Source organism: Protopterus annectens, chromosome 7.part0, assembly GCF_019279795.1.
Source record: "Protopterus annectens isolate FY-2018-M chromosome 7.part0, PAN1.0, whole genome shotgun sequence".
Lineage (NCBI taxonomy): Eukaryota > Metazoa > Chordata > Ceratodontiformes > Protopteridae > Protopterus > Protopterus annectens.
In genome coordinates this window covers 1,118,491,970-1,118,505,728 of record NC_056739.1, presented here as the reverse complement: position 1 = coordinate 1,118,505,728, position 13,759 = coordinate 1,118,491,970, and positions in this window count along the sequence as shown.

Sequence of the window (13,759 nt, the reverse complement as noted above, 5' to 3'; positions counted from 1 at the left end):
TTACAGCAGGAGTAGTCATTGATAGCCTTTGTTTACTCTCTTCCTCAATATAGTGCAATCTTGGAGTTGGTATATTGAAGAAGGGAGGTGCCCCCCCTTATTTGCAAATCTTTTTCTGAACTTTATATATATGGTTTCCGTGAATACCCCAGTCCGCATTCATGTGCTTCCTTATCGAGATGAATAATCGGAGAACCATATCATATTGGTTATTCATGATTACAGATAGACGTCGACCAGCTGGGGCGGGGTTTGGTTGGAGCTTGCTACTGCCCATCTGGTAAGCCAGTACACTATAACATCGCCGAGTGTGTAACAGACATTTTCACTTTGGAACAATGAGGATCATGGATATGTTAAAACTCAAAATGAGGTGGCTTGAGAAGTATGATTGTACCTGTATAAATTATGTACAGTGCTATGATTGTTTGTCCACCAATTTAGCAATGCTCCTCCTAGATTTACTGATTAACTTGATCATAAAGATGGAACCATTTAAGGGTACAAACATTATTAAATGGCTGTACAGTATCTGTCAAACTGTGGACATTAAAAATCACAGCATTGACCTTTAAAATCAAGGAACAGGGATCAAAAGAATATGGAGCAAATGGACAAAATGTAGAACACTTACTAACACTGGCAAAATAATAAAAATGACAAAAACTGGAAACTATTCAGACAGCTATGGAACTAAGTCAAGAAACAAATTAATAGAGATAAAAAGTCTTATTATACTCACCTACAAGATAGCCATAAAAACAACCCTAAAAATTCTGGTCCTTCATGTCCTCTCTCATCAATCCAGGTACGAAAAAGATCCCAGCTCATACCAACATTCCCCCTCTTCAAACAGCTATCTATTTCAATACATACTTCATAGAATGCATAGCCAACGTAAACTTCAGACTCACCTAACACACCATTCAACACAGCTAACTTTCCCCTACCTTATACCCTAGCAGATTCCCTTTAAAAACCTCACTTAATTGCAACCTCTTCAACACATTGCCAAAGAAGAGACTCCTACACTATGGAACAAACCTATGAACACATACAGACAACGCCACCCACTTTACCTATATACAGTTTGTATAACTCTCAAAAAAGCTTTTACATAACCCAAAAACTTGTTCCTCCTTAGTTGACAACCTTCCCCTGAAATACGTAAATCTAGCTGTAGATGCAATAGCACACCCAATCAGCATTCATATTAATAGATCAGTAACAGAATCTTGTGTCCCTAACTTGTGGAATATGGCACATATTATCCCCTGACATAAAGGAGGTAATTCTACTGACATTACAGATTTCCATCCCATAGCCATCCTGTCTCCCTTCTCTAAAATCCTTAAGAGATGTATACATCAAACATTTTTCCATTTTCTCTTACAAAATAAGCTAATAACAAATACGTAACATGCATTTCAGCAGGATCACAGCACCTCCACTGCATTATTATCATTTACAGACACTGTCAATAAAGCTCACAACTCTAATAAACTTGTATCTGTAGTATTTCTAGATCTATCTAAAACCTTTGACATGGACACTCACAGTAAACTTCTCAATCAACTTTCTAGCCTGGGTTTATCATCCCCATACAAAATGAACTGGCACCACATAGGTCAGTTCCTTGTGCTTTCTCCTATTAACCTGGTGAACATGGACATTCTGAGGCAGTGTAGCAACTGCCTCATGTACACAGACAACCCTCTCCTCTTACCTCCCAACACTCAGACTTGTGAGAGATGCACTTATATATCCAAACTGGAAGACATGCACTCTCCAGCCAAGACTGGAATAGCTGGTCAAAAGGAGAAGTTCAACACCTGCACCACAGTACATGGAACACATAGCCCTCCAGAACATCCACCATTACAGCTCTCACATAAAAACACAAACCACACACCCACCTTCGCTGAGGCTCTCAATAGAAATGTATCCAACAGCAGAGACCTCCAAATCAGAAATGCACTCGTCCACCACAACACAGCACAAATCACAAGACACATAGCTCACCTACACAGTGTGCCCCTCAACCTAATCCCCTAAGGCAAAACAGCTTGCCCAATACACTAATCATAGGTGACTCGATAGTGAAGGACACTGATGTCCCACTCACTAGGTTGAATAAGGAGAAGGTAACAGTCAGCTGTCTGTCGGGTGCCAGGATCAGACACGTAACACATGCACTCAGGTCAGTCCACAACAAGTACAAGTATGACTCTGTCACTGTCCATGTGGGTGTGAATGACCTGAGATGCACCTTACTGGACTACATGAAAAGAGACATGGAGGAGCTCTCGGATTATGTGGCCCAGGCATGTATAACCCTAGTCCTGAGCAGCATCCCAACATCACCCAGAATGATACCACAGTACAAGCAGAAAATTATTGACCTCAACAATTGGCTAAGTTTCTAGAGTTATTCTAAGGGGATCTAGCATCTGTCTGCTTAGGATGACATGATTGACAGACCTTGGTGCTTTGCTAGAGATGGCCTGCATCTGTCACCCCTAGGTTTTTAGATACTGGCTAAGGCTTTTGCCACCCCTATAGTGCCTTTTTTAGGTGGTGTTCCAAAGACCAAATTACCATTGTAACAGCTATAAATAAATGCAATCGGAGGGTCATGCTGCTCAGTGCTAGAAGTCTAAATTTCAAGATGCACTCACTCGAAGCACTCCTCAAAATGGAGAACATCGACATTTGTGCAGTAATGGAGACCTGGTTTAAAGCAGCAGAAAGCACCCCTGTACTACCAGATTATAACTCATTCCACACCTTTTGGCCCCAGAACTTGGACCTAAGCTCCAAAGGCGGTGGCATCTCCATATTCATAAAGGATATGCACATCTCCAGACTAGTAGTCCAGCATAATGCATCGGAGATACTTCAGGTACAACTAACAGTGGATAAGACGGCAATTCAGGTCATAGCCTGCTATAGGTCCCCAACCATGTCCCAAGACTCTCACTCCATGTTCCTAAGCACCCTGGAAACTATTAGGGTCCAACCCAACTATCTCATACTGGGTGACTTCAACTAAACCTCAATCAACTGGGAAAACTACTCATGCATTAATACATTTGCCCAACGCTTCCTGGAATTCATTATTTCCAAGGCACTGGACCAGATCATTCTTACCCCTGCTAGGGGAAGCAACATCCTTGACCTGGTTATTACTAACATGGGCAACCATTGCTCAACACCAATAGTCAATTCCTCCCTGGTTAGATCTGACCACAAACTAATTACCATGGAAATCCACATCTCACCCACACCACCAGCAAAGGTAACCACCATGAAAAACTTCTCCAAAGCTGACTTTGGGCTCTTAAAAACAGAGGTGGCTAACTTCACGGCACCCATGCAAATGGAAAATAGGTGCATGACTGCCGAATCATACACCAATGCACTGTACAAACACGTACATAAATGCATGGAACTAGCCATACTCAACAGAACCAAGATGCTCTCCTCCAAAAAATGAAAGCCAATCTGGTGGTCCCCTGCCATTAACAAACTCTACAACAGAAGGAAGAAACTGTTGCAGAAAAAGGTGAAGTCCCAAGACTGGAAAAACTCCCTTATTAGCCTCAACAAAAGGTTGAGATCCCTCATCAAAACCTCTAAAGCTAGCTATGAAGGCAGAATTGCATCAGACACTAAAAACAACCACAAAGCCTTCTATAGTTATATCAAGAACCTCCACGGCAATACCCATATTTGCTGTGAGTTACTGCACAATGGTACCTGCTATACTGAGGCAACAGATATTGCCAACATACTGGCTGACAGATTCAGTGCCAACTTTACCCCTCTCCCTCCCCCCAAAGGACCAATCACAATACCGGAAGAATGCCTGGCACCCAGCATTACTGCAGCACAGGTTAAAGCTGCGTTGTCCAAGGCCAAAAATACCGCTTCCATGGGACCTGACAATATCCCTGGCTGTATTCTACATGAACTACAAAGTGAACTGGCACCACACCTATGTGCCCTGTTCAGTCACAGCCTCACCTCAGGCTTTGTCCCTAGAGAATTGCACACTGCTACAGTCATCCCTCCTCATAAAGGGAGAGCGACTACAGATCCTGGGAATTATCGCCCCATTAGCCTGACGAGTCTGATATGTAAGGCTATGGATCGCGTCATCATGGACCTAATTAACAAGGGTATGGGGAATCTCCAAAGTCTGGATCCCACATAATTTGGTTTTGTGAAGGGTAGATCATGCCTGCTCAACCTGGATGAGGGCAAGGCAGTTCATACAGCCTACCTCAATCAGGCCAAGGCCTTTGATACCATTCCCCACTCAAGAATTATTGATAGACTCATCAAACTAGGCATCAACCCCTATATCACTAGGTAGGTTGCAAATTGGCTCACAGATAGAACCCGCAGTGTGAAAATAGCAGACTCTAAGTCAAACTGCCAACCAGTCACAAGTGGAGTCCCACAGGGATCGGTGCTTGGTCCTCTCCTGTCTGGCATCTACTTCTCAGAAGTCCAGGATAACACGGAGGGACTCTAGCTGACCAAGTTCACCGATGACTGCAAACTGGGAGCCATTATTAACTCCCCAAGTGATGTAGACATCCCACAGAAAGGCCTCACTGAGACCAACGACTGGTGTCAAAACCATGGCCTTAAGCTTAATGCCAAAAAATGCGTCATCATACCCTTTGGGAAAAACTCAGTTCCCACTAATTACCACATTGATGGTAGCCCACTGAACACTGAAGGCGTTATAAGAGATATGGGGACACAGGTTGACAGCTACCTCTCCTTCGACCACCACATTGCCACTGTGGTCAGAAAGTCCTTCTATGTGGCACATCTCATTACCAAGGGTTTTGCATCCAGGAAGAAAAAGGTCATCATCTCTCTCTACCAGTCATCGAGTATAATGTCCCATTTGGCATGCACCTCACTGAACAACTGCAACAGCTGGAAAGGCCACAAAAGTACCTCACAAAGAGGATCCTAGGCCTTAAACACATGCCCTACATGGACAGACTCAAAAAATTCCAGCTTTTCACTGTCTCATATCGTCTATTAAGAGGCGATCTCTGCTTGACTTACAAAGCCATGTCTGACCTAGCCCTGTTAGAAATGTTACACCTAAATAAATCCCAATCTCTCCTCACCCCATGCTCCAGGGACCTCAACCTCATTACCACAATCAACAGAACATGCTGGAGGGACAGGTTCATAACCCAGAGACTGCTCATGCTCTGGAATAGACTTCCCATACATGTCAAGCAGAGCACCTCACTGGCCCTTTTCAAGAGAAATCTTGATGAGTGGATGGGAAATAGAAAGTTCACCCTGGGGATCACTCCAGTGGCTCTACTTGATAGAGGCACTGGGAACTTATGGCGGCATGATGCCAGGGCAATTCTGTGGGCTAGGCTTGTAAAGGCTCCAGAGTCATTGGCCTAGTACACACGTATGAACCTATATGATTTATGCATAGTGCTGTGATTTTTTTTGTCCCCATATACATATATAGAAAGAAAAAAAAAAGCTATGGAAATCCTAATATCTTCACTAAAAATTATTAAATACAAAACAATAAACATAATGGAAGTTTGCTTGCAGTGATGTTCATTTTTAGGAGGCAAGATGATGAGCCTGCATATTTTATTTGAAAGGGTTGGGATGACTTTGAGATTTTTTTTTTGTTGAGGCAGTGGTGACTAAAAGCACAGGATATTCCAAATGAAGCCGAAAGATATTTTTTGCCAATGATATCTCTTACCTTTGGTGTGAGGAATGCTAGATATTGTGACATACAAAGAGCATAGAGTTAATTCTGGCTTTTAAATTTGTGATGTGTAGTGTTATATTTAAGTTGGGGTCAGGAGTTATTTGAAGGAATTCTATCTAGCTGGTTGTTCAATGATAAGGAGATTTTTTTGGTGTGCCAAAGGACAGTCATTTTTTCTTTTTGTTGTTTGTAGTTTGTTGATTGTTGACCAGCTTTAGTCACAGATTTGGTGTCATTGTAGAACTGTAATATATACATTTCTAGTTTTTAAATTATATATTTTTTGGATCATCTGCATAAAAGATGATGCTAGTTGTTTTTAAATATGTGGGTAAGGAACTGAGGAGACTAGAGAGAATAGGAGCAAGGATAGACCTGTGACAAACACCAGCAGTTATTTTTGTGGCGTATTATCAAAGAATACGTTTTATTATTTATTTATTTATTTGACATTTGTTAACAGGGGTAGTCCATCTGAGCAAAAGCCCTTTTTCAGTGGAGGCCCGGGGAGAAAAGCTCCACAGTACAACTAAGCAAGAACATTTACAAAATTGAAGATGAATACAGTGAAAACTTTACAATAAAACAGTTAAGCAAATGTAGATAAAGCTCCACAGTACAATATAGTAAGAGGCATTATAACATTGAAGAAAAAATAAAACATAACAAAGAAATATACAATAAAACGTTTGAACAGATTTGCATAACACATTGGGTTATCTTCAGAGGGTAATTGTATAATACAGAGCACTTAAGTGGGTTATGGTAGTAGGGAAGGAAGGAATAGAGAGGATAGTGATAGAGAAAGGGACTGGTTCATGTAGGATGATTACAGAGGCAAATCCATGTGATATTAAGGTACCTTTTGAGAGTTTTCTTGAATTTGTGGATGTAGGAAATGTTTCTAAGTTTAGTGGGGAGCTTGTTCCATGCAAGATCAAGTAAGTAGCTGTAGAGATTCTGTCCAATAGATTTTTTTAGGTTTGTGAATTTGTAAGAGGCATTGGCCAGAGGGAGTACAGGTCATATATTTATGCTGTAGAATTTTGCATATGCAGAGATTAAGTCTAGTTTGTCCATATTGTTTAAAGAAAAGTCTCCACTGTGAAGGACTTGCAAATAGTATCCATTTATAGCTTGTTATAAATCTTTCTCCATCTACTTTATCTGTACTGTGCATCCATTAGTTTCTAAATGTTTGAGCTTTGCACACTGTGCTTGCTACTTCTTCTGCTGTCATTGGAGTTTGGATTACCTGTTAAAAATTTTTAATCATATGAGGTGTTTGGATTTTTATTGCAAATTAAAACACATGCCATACAGAATAGGTTATTAATACTGTCTGCAGAAAGTCTTTATTCCTAATTCTATTAAACTAGTCATTTTTATATTTCCTTGATGATGATAAATTTATGTTTTTGATCTACTTTTTTGAATTGTTTTTAACAGATAGTACTCATTTGTACCTCACTTGTTTTTTTAATTTGTAGAGTAAGATTAAATATGTAGTTAAGTCATCTTCTTCTTCTTCTTTCGGCTTTCCCTGGTTAGGGGTCGCCACAGCCAAAGAATGGTAAGGGTACAGATACTAGAGCATTTAAAAGATATTAGAAATAAAAATTTGGTTAGTCCTGTTGCAAAGCATTTCCAAGAGAAACATAGTGGCTCTTCCAGTAGTTTAATATTCATTATATTGGGAAAGCCCTTCCTTCAGAGAGGAGATGACATTGTAGTAAAATTATTGGAGCTTGAAACTAGAATGATTTTCAAGTTTCATACTTTAAAGCCTAACGGCATGAATCAGGAATTAGGCAGTTAATGAATTATTTATATTTTGTATACGTTTACATATATTTATTTATTTTATATTTATAACAAGTTTATGGTCACTTTAAAAAAAAATTTCATTGTTTAATTAATTAATTAGGAGACTTAATTGTCTTACTGAGTATGTATATAAATGTGATGTTTGTACTCAATTAATTGTGATCCTTGAAGGCGAATTGCCGAGGTACCAGATCGCTGGAATTAAAGAAAGTAAGATACTGGTGAATTGCTGGCTGTTTGTGTGTTTTCTAAATTTCATTTTGACTGCAAGGTGTTTTGAATTAGGTTATTAATACTGTCTGCAGAAAGTCTTTATTCCTAATTCTATTAAACTAGTCATTTTTATATTTCCTTGATGATGATAAATTTATGTTTTTGATCTACTTTTTTGAATTGTTTTTAACAGATAGTACTCATTTGTACCTCACTTGTTTTTTTAATTTGTAGAGTAAGATTAAATATGTAGTTAAGTCATCTTCTTCTTCTTCTTCTTCTTTCGGCTTTCCCCAGTTAGGGGTCGCCACAGCGGATTACCTTGTCCGCTCATGATTGGCAGTGGAGGTTTACAATGTCGAGTTGCCAGCCCTGCACCCAACCTTCCACAGAAGGCACATACACTCACGCCTAGGGCCAATTTAGAGTGTCCATTCCACCTACAGCATGTCTTTGGGATGTGGGAGGAAACCGGAGCACCTGGAGGAAACCCACGCGACCACAGGGAGGACATGCAGACTCTGCACAGAAGGCACCCCAGCCGAGGATGGAACTGGAGAACCTGTTGCTGTGAGGCAGCAACGCTAACCGCTGCACCACCACGGTCACCCAAATATGTAGTTCAGTCATAATGTGGCATTTTTTACCTTGAGCTAAAGCTGATTCCACCTAACTTAATTTCCTTACTGTGTCTTTTCTGATACTATATTGGTGCTAATGGGCATAGTAGCTTGTTGAAGTCATAGTATTCTGTTATGGTCTCCTAAATGTAACTGGTTTCCATGCATCAATGTGGATATTTATGCAGGTACATACATACACATATCTGTACTTATTTATTTGTTTTTTCTGTCTGTTATCTGGGTAAGTGAACTGATGTTTTGTGGATACTTTTTATAACCTGAGTCAAGAGGATAAAGGTAAACTGAATGTAGATGAACATTTTTGAATAAAAGGATGTTGATCCAGAAACAGACATGAGGAGAGCATACACATCATACACAGACAACAATCAGAGGTCATAATTTAGTCCTAGGCCATGGAAATGTCAAGCAGAAGCTTCAACTACTGAGCCACTATAATGTGGTGATAACTCCTTACTGACTTATCATGTCAACTTTATGATTCATCTTGGCTGTGTTTTGCTCTGCATTTAATACTTAATTTCTTGCCAGAAAAGAAACCTTTTCTTTTCCTCCATTTCAGTACATATGCAGGGAAAAATCCCATCTACAATGACATTCTGCTACAGCTATTTCATTTCTAAAAATCTTCCTATCCATTTGCCTCCAGGCATATGAGTTCTATACCTATTATAAATTGCCAGCTATCAAAGTTCAGTTGCTGGACTCTGGCACAGAGGGTCACCTACAGTGGATAAAATCAATAGGCTGAGCCAATGAGCAGTACTCTCATCCTAAGTGAGGAGAAGGGCTGCTACAGCTGTACGGTTGACCCCAAAAGGAGGCATATTATAATAGCTTTGAAGGAGCTAATTGAATATGCATGCTGCTCATCACACCTACACATTTACACGCACCTTTTCATGGCCAGGAATAGTGTTCACAGCCATGGAAAGGTGCCTGCAAGCACAAGCAAGGAATGTAAACAAAACAACTTGCTTATAGACAAAGGTAAGATACGAGCATGTCCTGTAGCCCAGAAATATTAAGGGCAAGTACAGGGAAAGAATACGAAGGAAGGGAAGTCAAATGGGGAATTGTACTCAAATAATAATGGTTTGTAGTGCGTAATTAACTAATATGGAAGGGGAAGTGGGTAAAGTATACTCATATACTGCAGGCAAATGTGCTGAAGTATCATAGAAACATTTCTAACATAAATCCTGCAATATTGATGTAATGATAAATGACAATACCAGAGTTATGCACATAAATAAAAACGACATGCTAACAAAGGATGTGATTGGGATATAAAGCTGCAGTCTAACAAAGGGGAGTTAAAACATGATAGGCATATTAATTAAATGCTGAGTTGAGATAACAGTTATCAAGGACACAAGATATAGTATGGGATTGAATCCACAGACAGCAGTTATTGCACATGAGATGTATATACAGGGAATCTATGTATGCAAGCAGTATTTTCCATCTGAGCCATATATACACAAGAACAAATGGACCTTACAGCTGTAATGTCAAGTACACCAGAAATGGACATGTTTTTGCAATGAAATATCAGTAGCATCCATAGGAAAGGGGTTTATCACCTATGAACATGTAATAGACAAGCAAGTCAGATATAGTTATATAAATGTTAATGGTAATCTAATATCACACAGTATACATATACTGCGGTGGTGGTGCTGCGTTAGCATTGTTGCCTCACAATTAGACGTTGCCCATTCGATTCTCAGTTAGAGCGTCTTCTATGTGGCGACATGCGTGAATGGGCGTTCCTTCGTTGAAGGTTGTGCGTTAGGCCCGGCAAGCCAGTGCGTAAAACTCTACTGCCAATCATTAGCGGACCGGAGTTCAGCTGTGGCGACCCCTAACCGGGAAAAGCCGAAAGACACAAACAATACATAAGTGACAAATGATGACACAGTCATGCTCAAATGGAACTACAGCGAATAGTAACATAACAGCAATACAACAGCACCAGCACACAAGAAAGTGTTGTAACATAGGACCAATCACAGTTTCTGATAGTCTGGCAGTATGCCATACAGTAAGAAATGTTTATGGAAGCCCTTAAATGGCATTAAGCTATATAGTGTGATGAAAACAGTTGCAGTAATAAAGAAATGTCCAGATGAAGACATGCAGTAAAGAGCATAATTATTTTGGGGATAGTTTTGCTTGTGTGCAAAGAATGACATAAGAAACATTCACAGATCTGATAAGGTACATTTGGTGTGAAAGCTCTCATCTGTTGTATATTTTTACTATTTTTATTTTTTAGATTAAACACGTGTTTTATACAGTGCTGTGTTAGCTGGTCCTTTTGTTTTACTTGCTGCTTTTAAATTTGTTATTGAACCAGCTTTTACCTGCTCAGTTTGATTTTGTTTCCTGAATTCATAATAAGACTGACATAATGTAGTCTGAGCAGTAATGTCTGGATTTGAACTACCTACCTGAGATCATAAACTACAGCACAATACCTGAATTGCAAGTTTCACATGACATGTTGGGCCCAATGTAAATACATCTCATAAGCGGAAGTGTACATAAAGGTGGTTGTGAAGTGGTTAATGGTATACAGTGGTACTCACAGTCACACTATTTAAACACAGATGGACTTGAACCACCTTCCTATCTAGTTACAGCATCTATACAGTACATTCAGCAGCCAACTCCACAGGAGAATACTGAGTACAAGTGAGGCATACATCATTTCTGAAGAGATGACATCAGCAGTGTATTGTCAAGGAGATGTGTCTGATAAAATGACTTTTACAGCCATCTGGGGTTGTAAAAGTTGTCACTGAAAATGTGTGTAAATCCTGAATTCATTTGCAGTCACAGACACACAGACACACACACACACAGACACACACACACACACACACACACACACACACACACACACACACACACACACACACACACACACACACGTAGAAGTTAAGAACTGCTGTATTCAAACCTCCTACATATCAATCACTGTAGAAAGAATGACCTCATCAGTGTGTTGCACCAGGGGTGCAGGCATAGTATACAATTTTGTAATCATGTGCTCTTATTGCTGCACCACAACACACCTGTCCTTTGAAAAATTGAAATGTTCCCCCCACTTAACAAATGTTTGCATCACTTATAGTAACACTTTTGTACCATATTGGGCCTTATTTTATTTAATAATATTTTTATGGAATGAACCATTTATTATGCTTGATCAAGAAACAGAACAGAACTTAACTGATCTGTCAAAGGAAGATAATATCTTTGACCTGGAAGTGGGTAGCAATTTTAGGGAGTCATTTGTTAGGTCAAATATGCAAACTATAGAACATTCTTAGTTTTAAATTTTGGAATATTGAACCAGCTTTTATGCCAGGATTTTTGGGGATCAGGTGTTTTCCCTTTCCGTAATGTATTACAATCTTGGAGTTAGTATATACAAATAGCAGGGGGTGGATGGGGGGTGCAAAGGGGCTTACAGTCTGCATAAAGGATTTTTTTAATTTGTTGTTTTTTCCAGTGTTTTTTAATTTGAAATTTTGTTTTTTCCATGAAATGATAAGAATCCACAATTTTGGAATGAGTTCTGACCTAACAGTGTAGTTCCCCATCATTTAAATATCAGTGATATCCATTTATTACCAAGGGGCAGTGAAGAACTTTGACAAAACAGAGTTTTTCCTTAAGAAAAGGTATAACTAAAAGCATGATTGCTTGCTGGAATAACAATGGGGGTTATATCAAAGTTAGCATCAGAGAAGCATGAAGGTCCTGAGTAAAGCTAATAAGAAAGTCTAAACGAAGGAATATTTGGCTTTCAAACAAGTTGGTTGGAAAGGTGAACAGAGAAAGTGCACAGTATTAAGGAAATATACAGAACACAGAAAGAGGAAGACAGGACAGTATTCTAAGTAAAAAAGAATGCAGCTGGTACAAAATACACCAAAAGGAAAGACCGGCATTTCCCTACCTATGAACCTATACCTATCTATATCAAACAAAGCTCCTCATTAACACTCTTCAAAAAATCTTGATGATTGGATGGGAAATAGGAAATTCACCCCGGGGATCACCTCTGTGGCTCTGCTTGACAGTGGCACAGGAAAATAATTTTCTTGGGTGGCAAAAGCCAAGGTTCCTTTTTGGCTGGGCTTGTACAGGCTCCAGGGCTGATAGCCTAGTACCTACCTAAGAAGCTATGAACCTATACCATCAGGAAGGGATCCATAATGTATTTTGTGCATAAACAGCTCTCAACCAATCAGGGAAAAATTTCAACAGAATTAGGGACAAATCCAGAAAAAACAGGGACAATCAGGGACACTTTTAAAATATTAATGCTATTAACTTAGGATGTTGACAGAATAAGAGAATGTGAATTAATATACATTTTCTGTAGTAAAAGAATTCTATAAATCTTAATTATTGACATTATTTATTATGTGTAATTCACCACTTTTCCTTTAAAAGCCAGCAGTTTTAGGAGGAACCAAGAAGGACAGAGGTAAAATTTCAGTCAAAATCAGGGAAAGTCCCTGAAAATCAGGGACAGTTGAGAAATGTCAGCTCCAAAAATAGCAAAATCAGAAGCTGCATAGCAATTAACTACTGAAGCAAAAGTCACCATCTTGGATTACATAAGATGATTTTCAATTTTACTAACCCACTTTTAGTTTTTCTTTACTCTGGCTGTCTTCATTTTGAACTTTGTTTAGTGGATTCAAACTGCACTTTTGCTTCAGTAGTTAATTGCTATGCAGCTTCTGATTTTGCTATTTTTGGAGCTGGCTTGGTTTTATTATTTAGAAGACTACATTTTATTTTGATTTGTTATATACTTTATAGCTGCTATAATATCTTGATTTTACATTAACATTTATTGTTTATATATAACAGCTTTATCATTCCACTGTATTAGTGTTTTTACTTGGAGTTTATTGATACTTTTTTCATCAATTTATATAGTTCATTCTTTGCATGTACATGCTTTGGCTTGATTTTACAAAGGATTTTTAGGAAATAAGCATTATAATTAAATTAAAGTTGAAAAATGGATGGGAGTTGGGCAACAGAAGATGGTGAAATACACAGTTGCAGAATGAATACATTTTCTGTTTTCTTCTACAAAAGGAAGGAATGGTTATTAAATCCAGCATTTCACAGTGTCTACAATAAGGGCATTAATCATTATACAGAGGAAAGGGTCCTTGACCTAAAGAAAAAAAAAAAAAAAGAAAAGAAAAAAAAAATCCACAAATCAATGGAGCCCAGTGGCAGTGTCAATATTTATAAA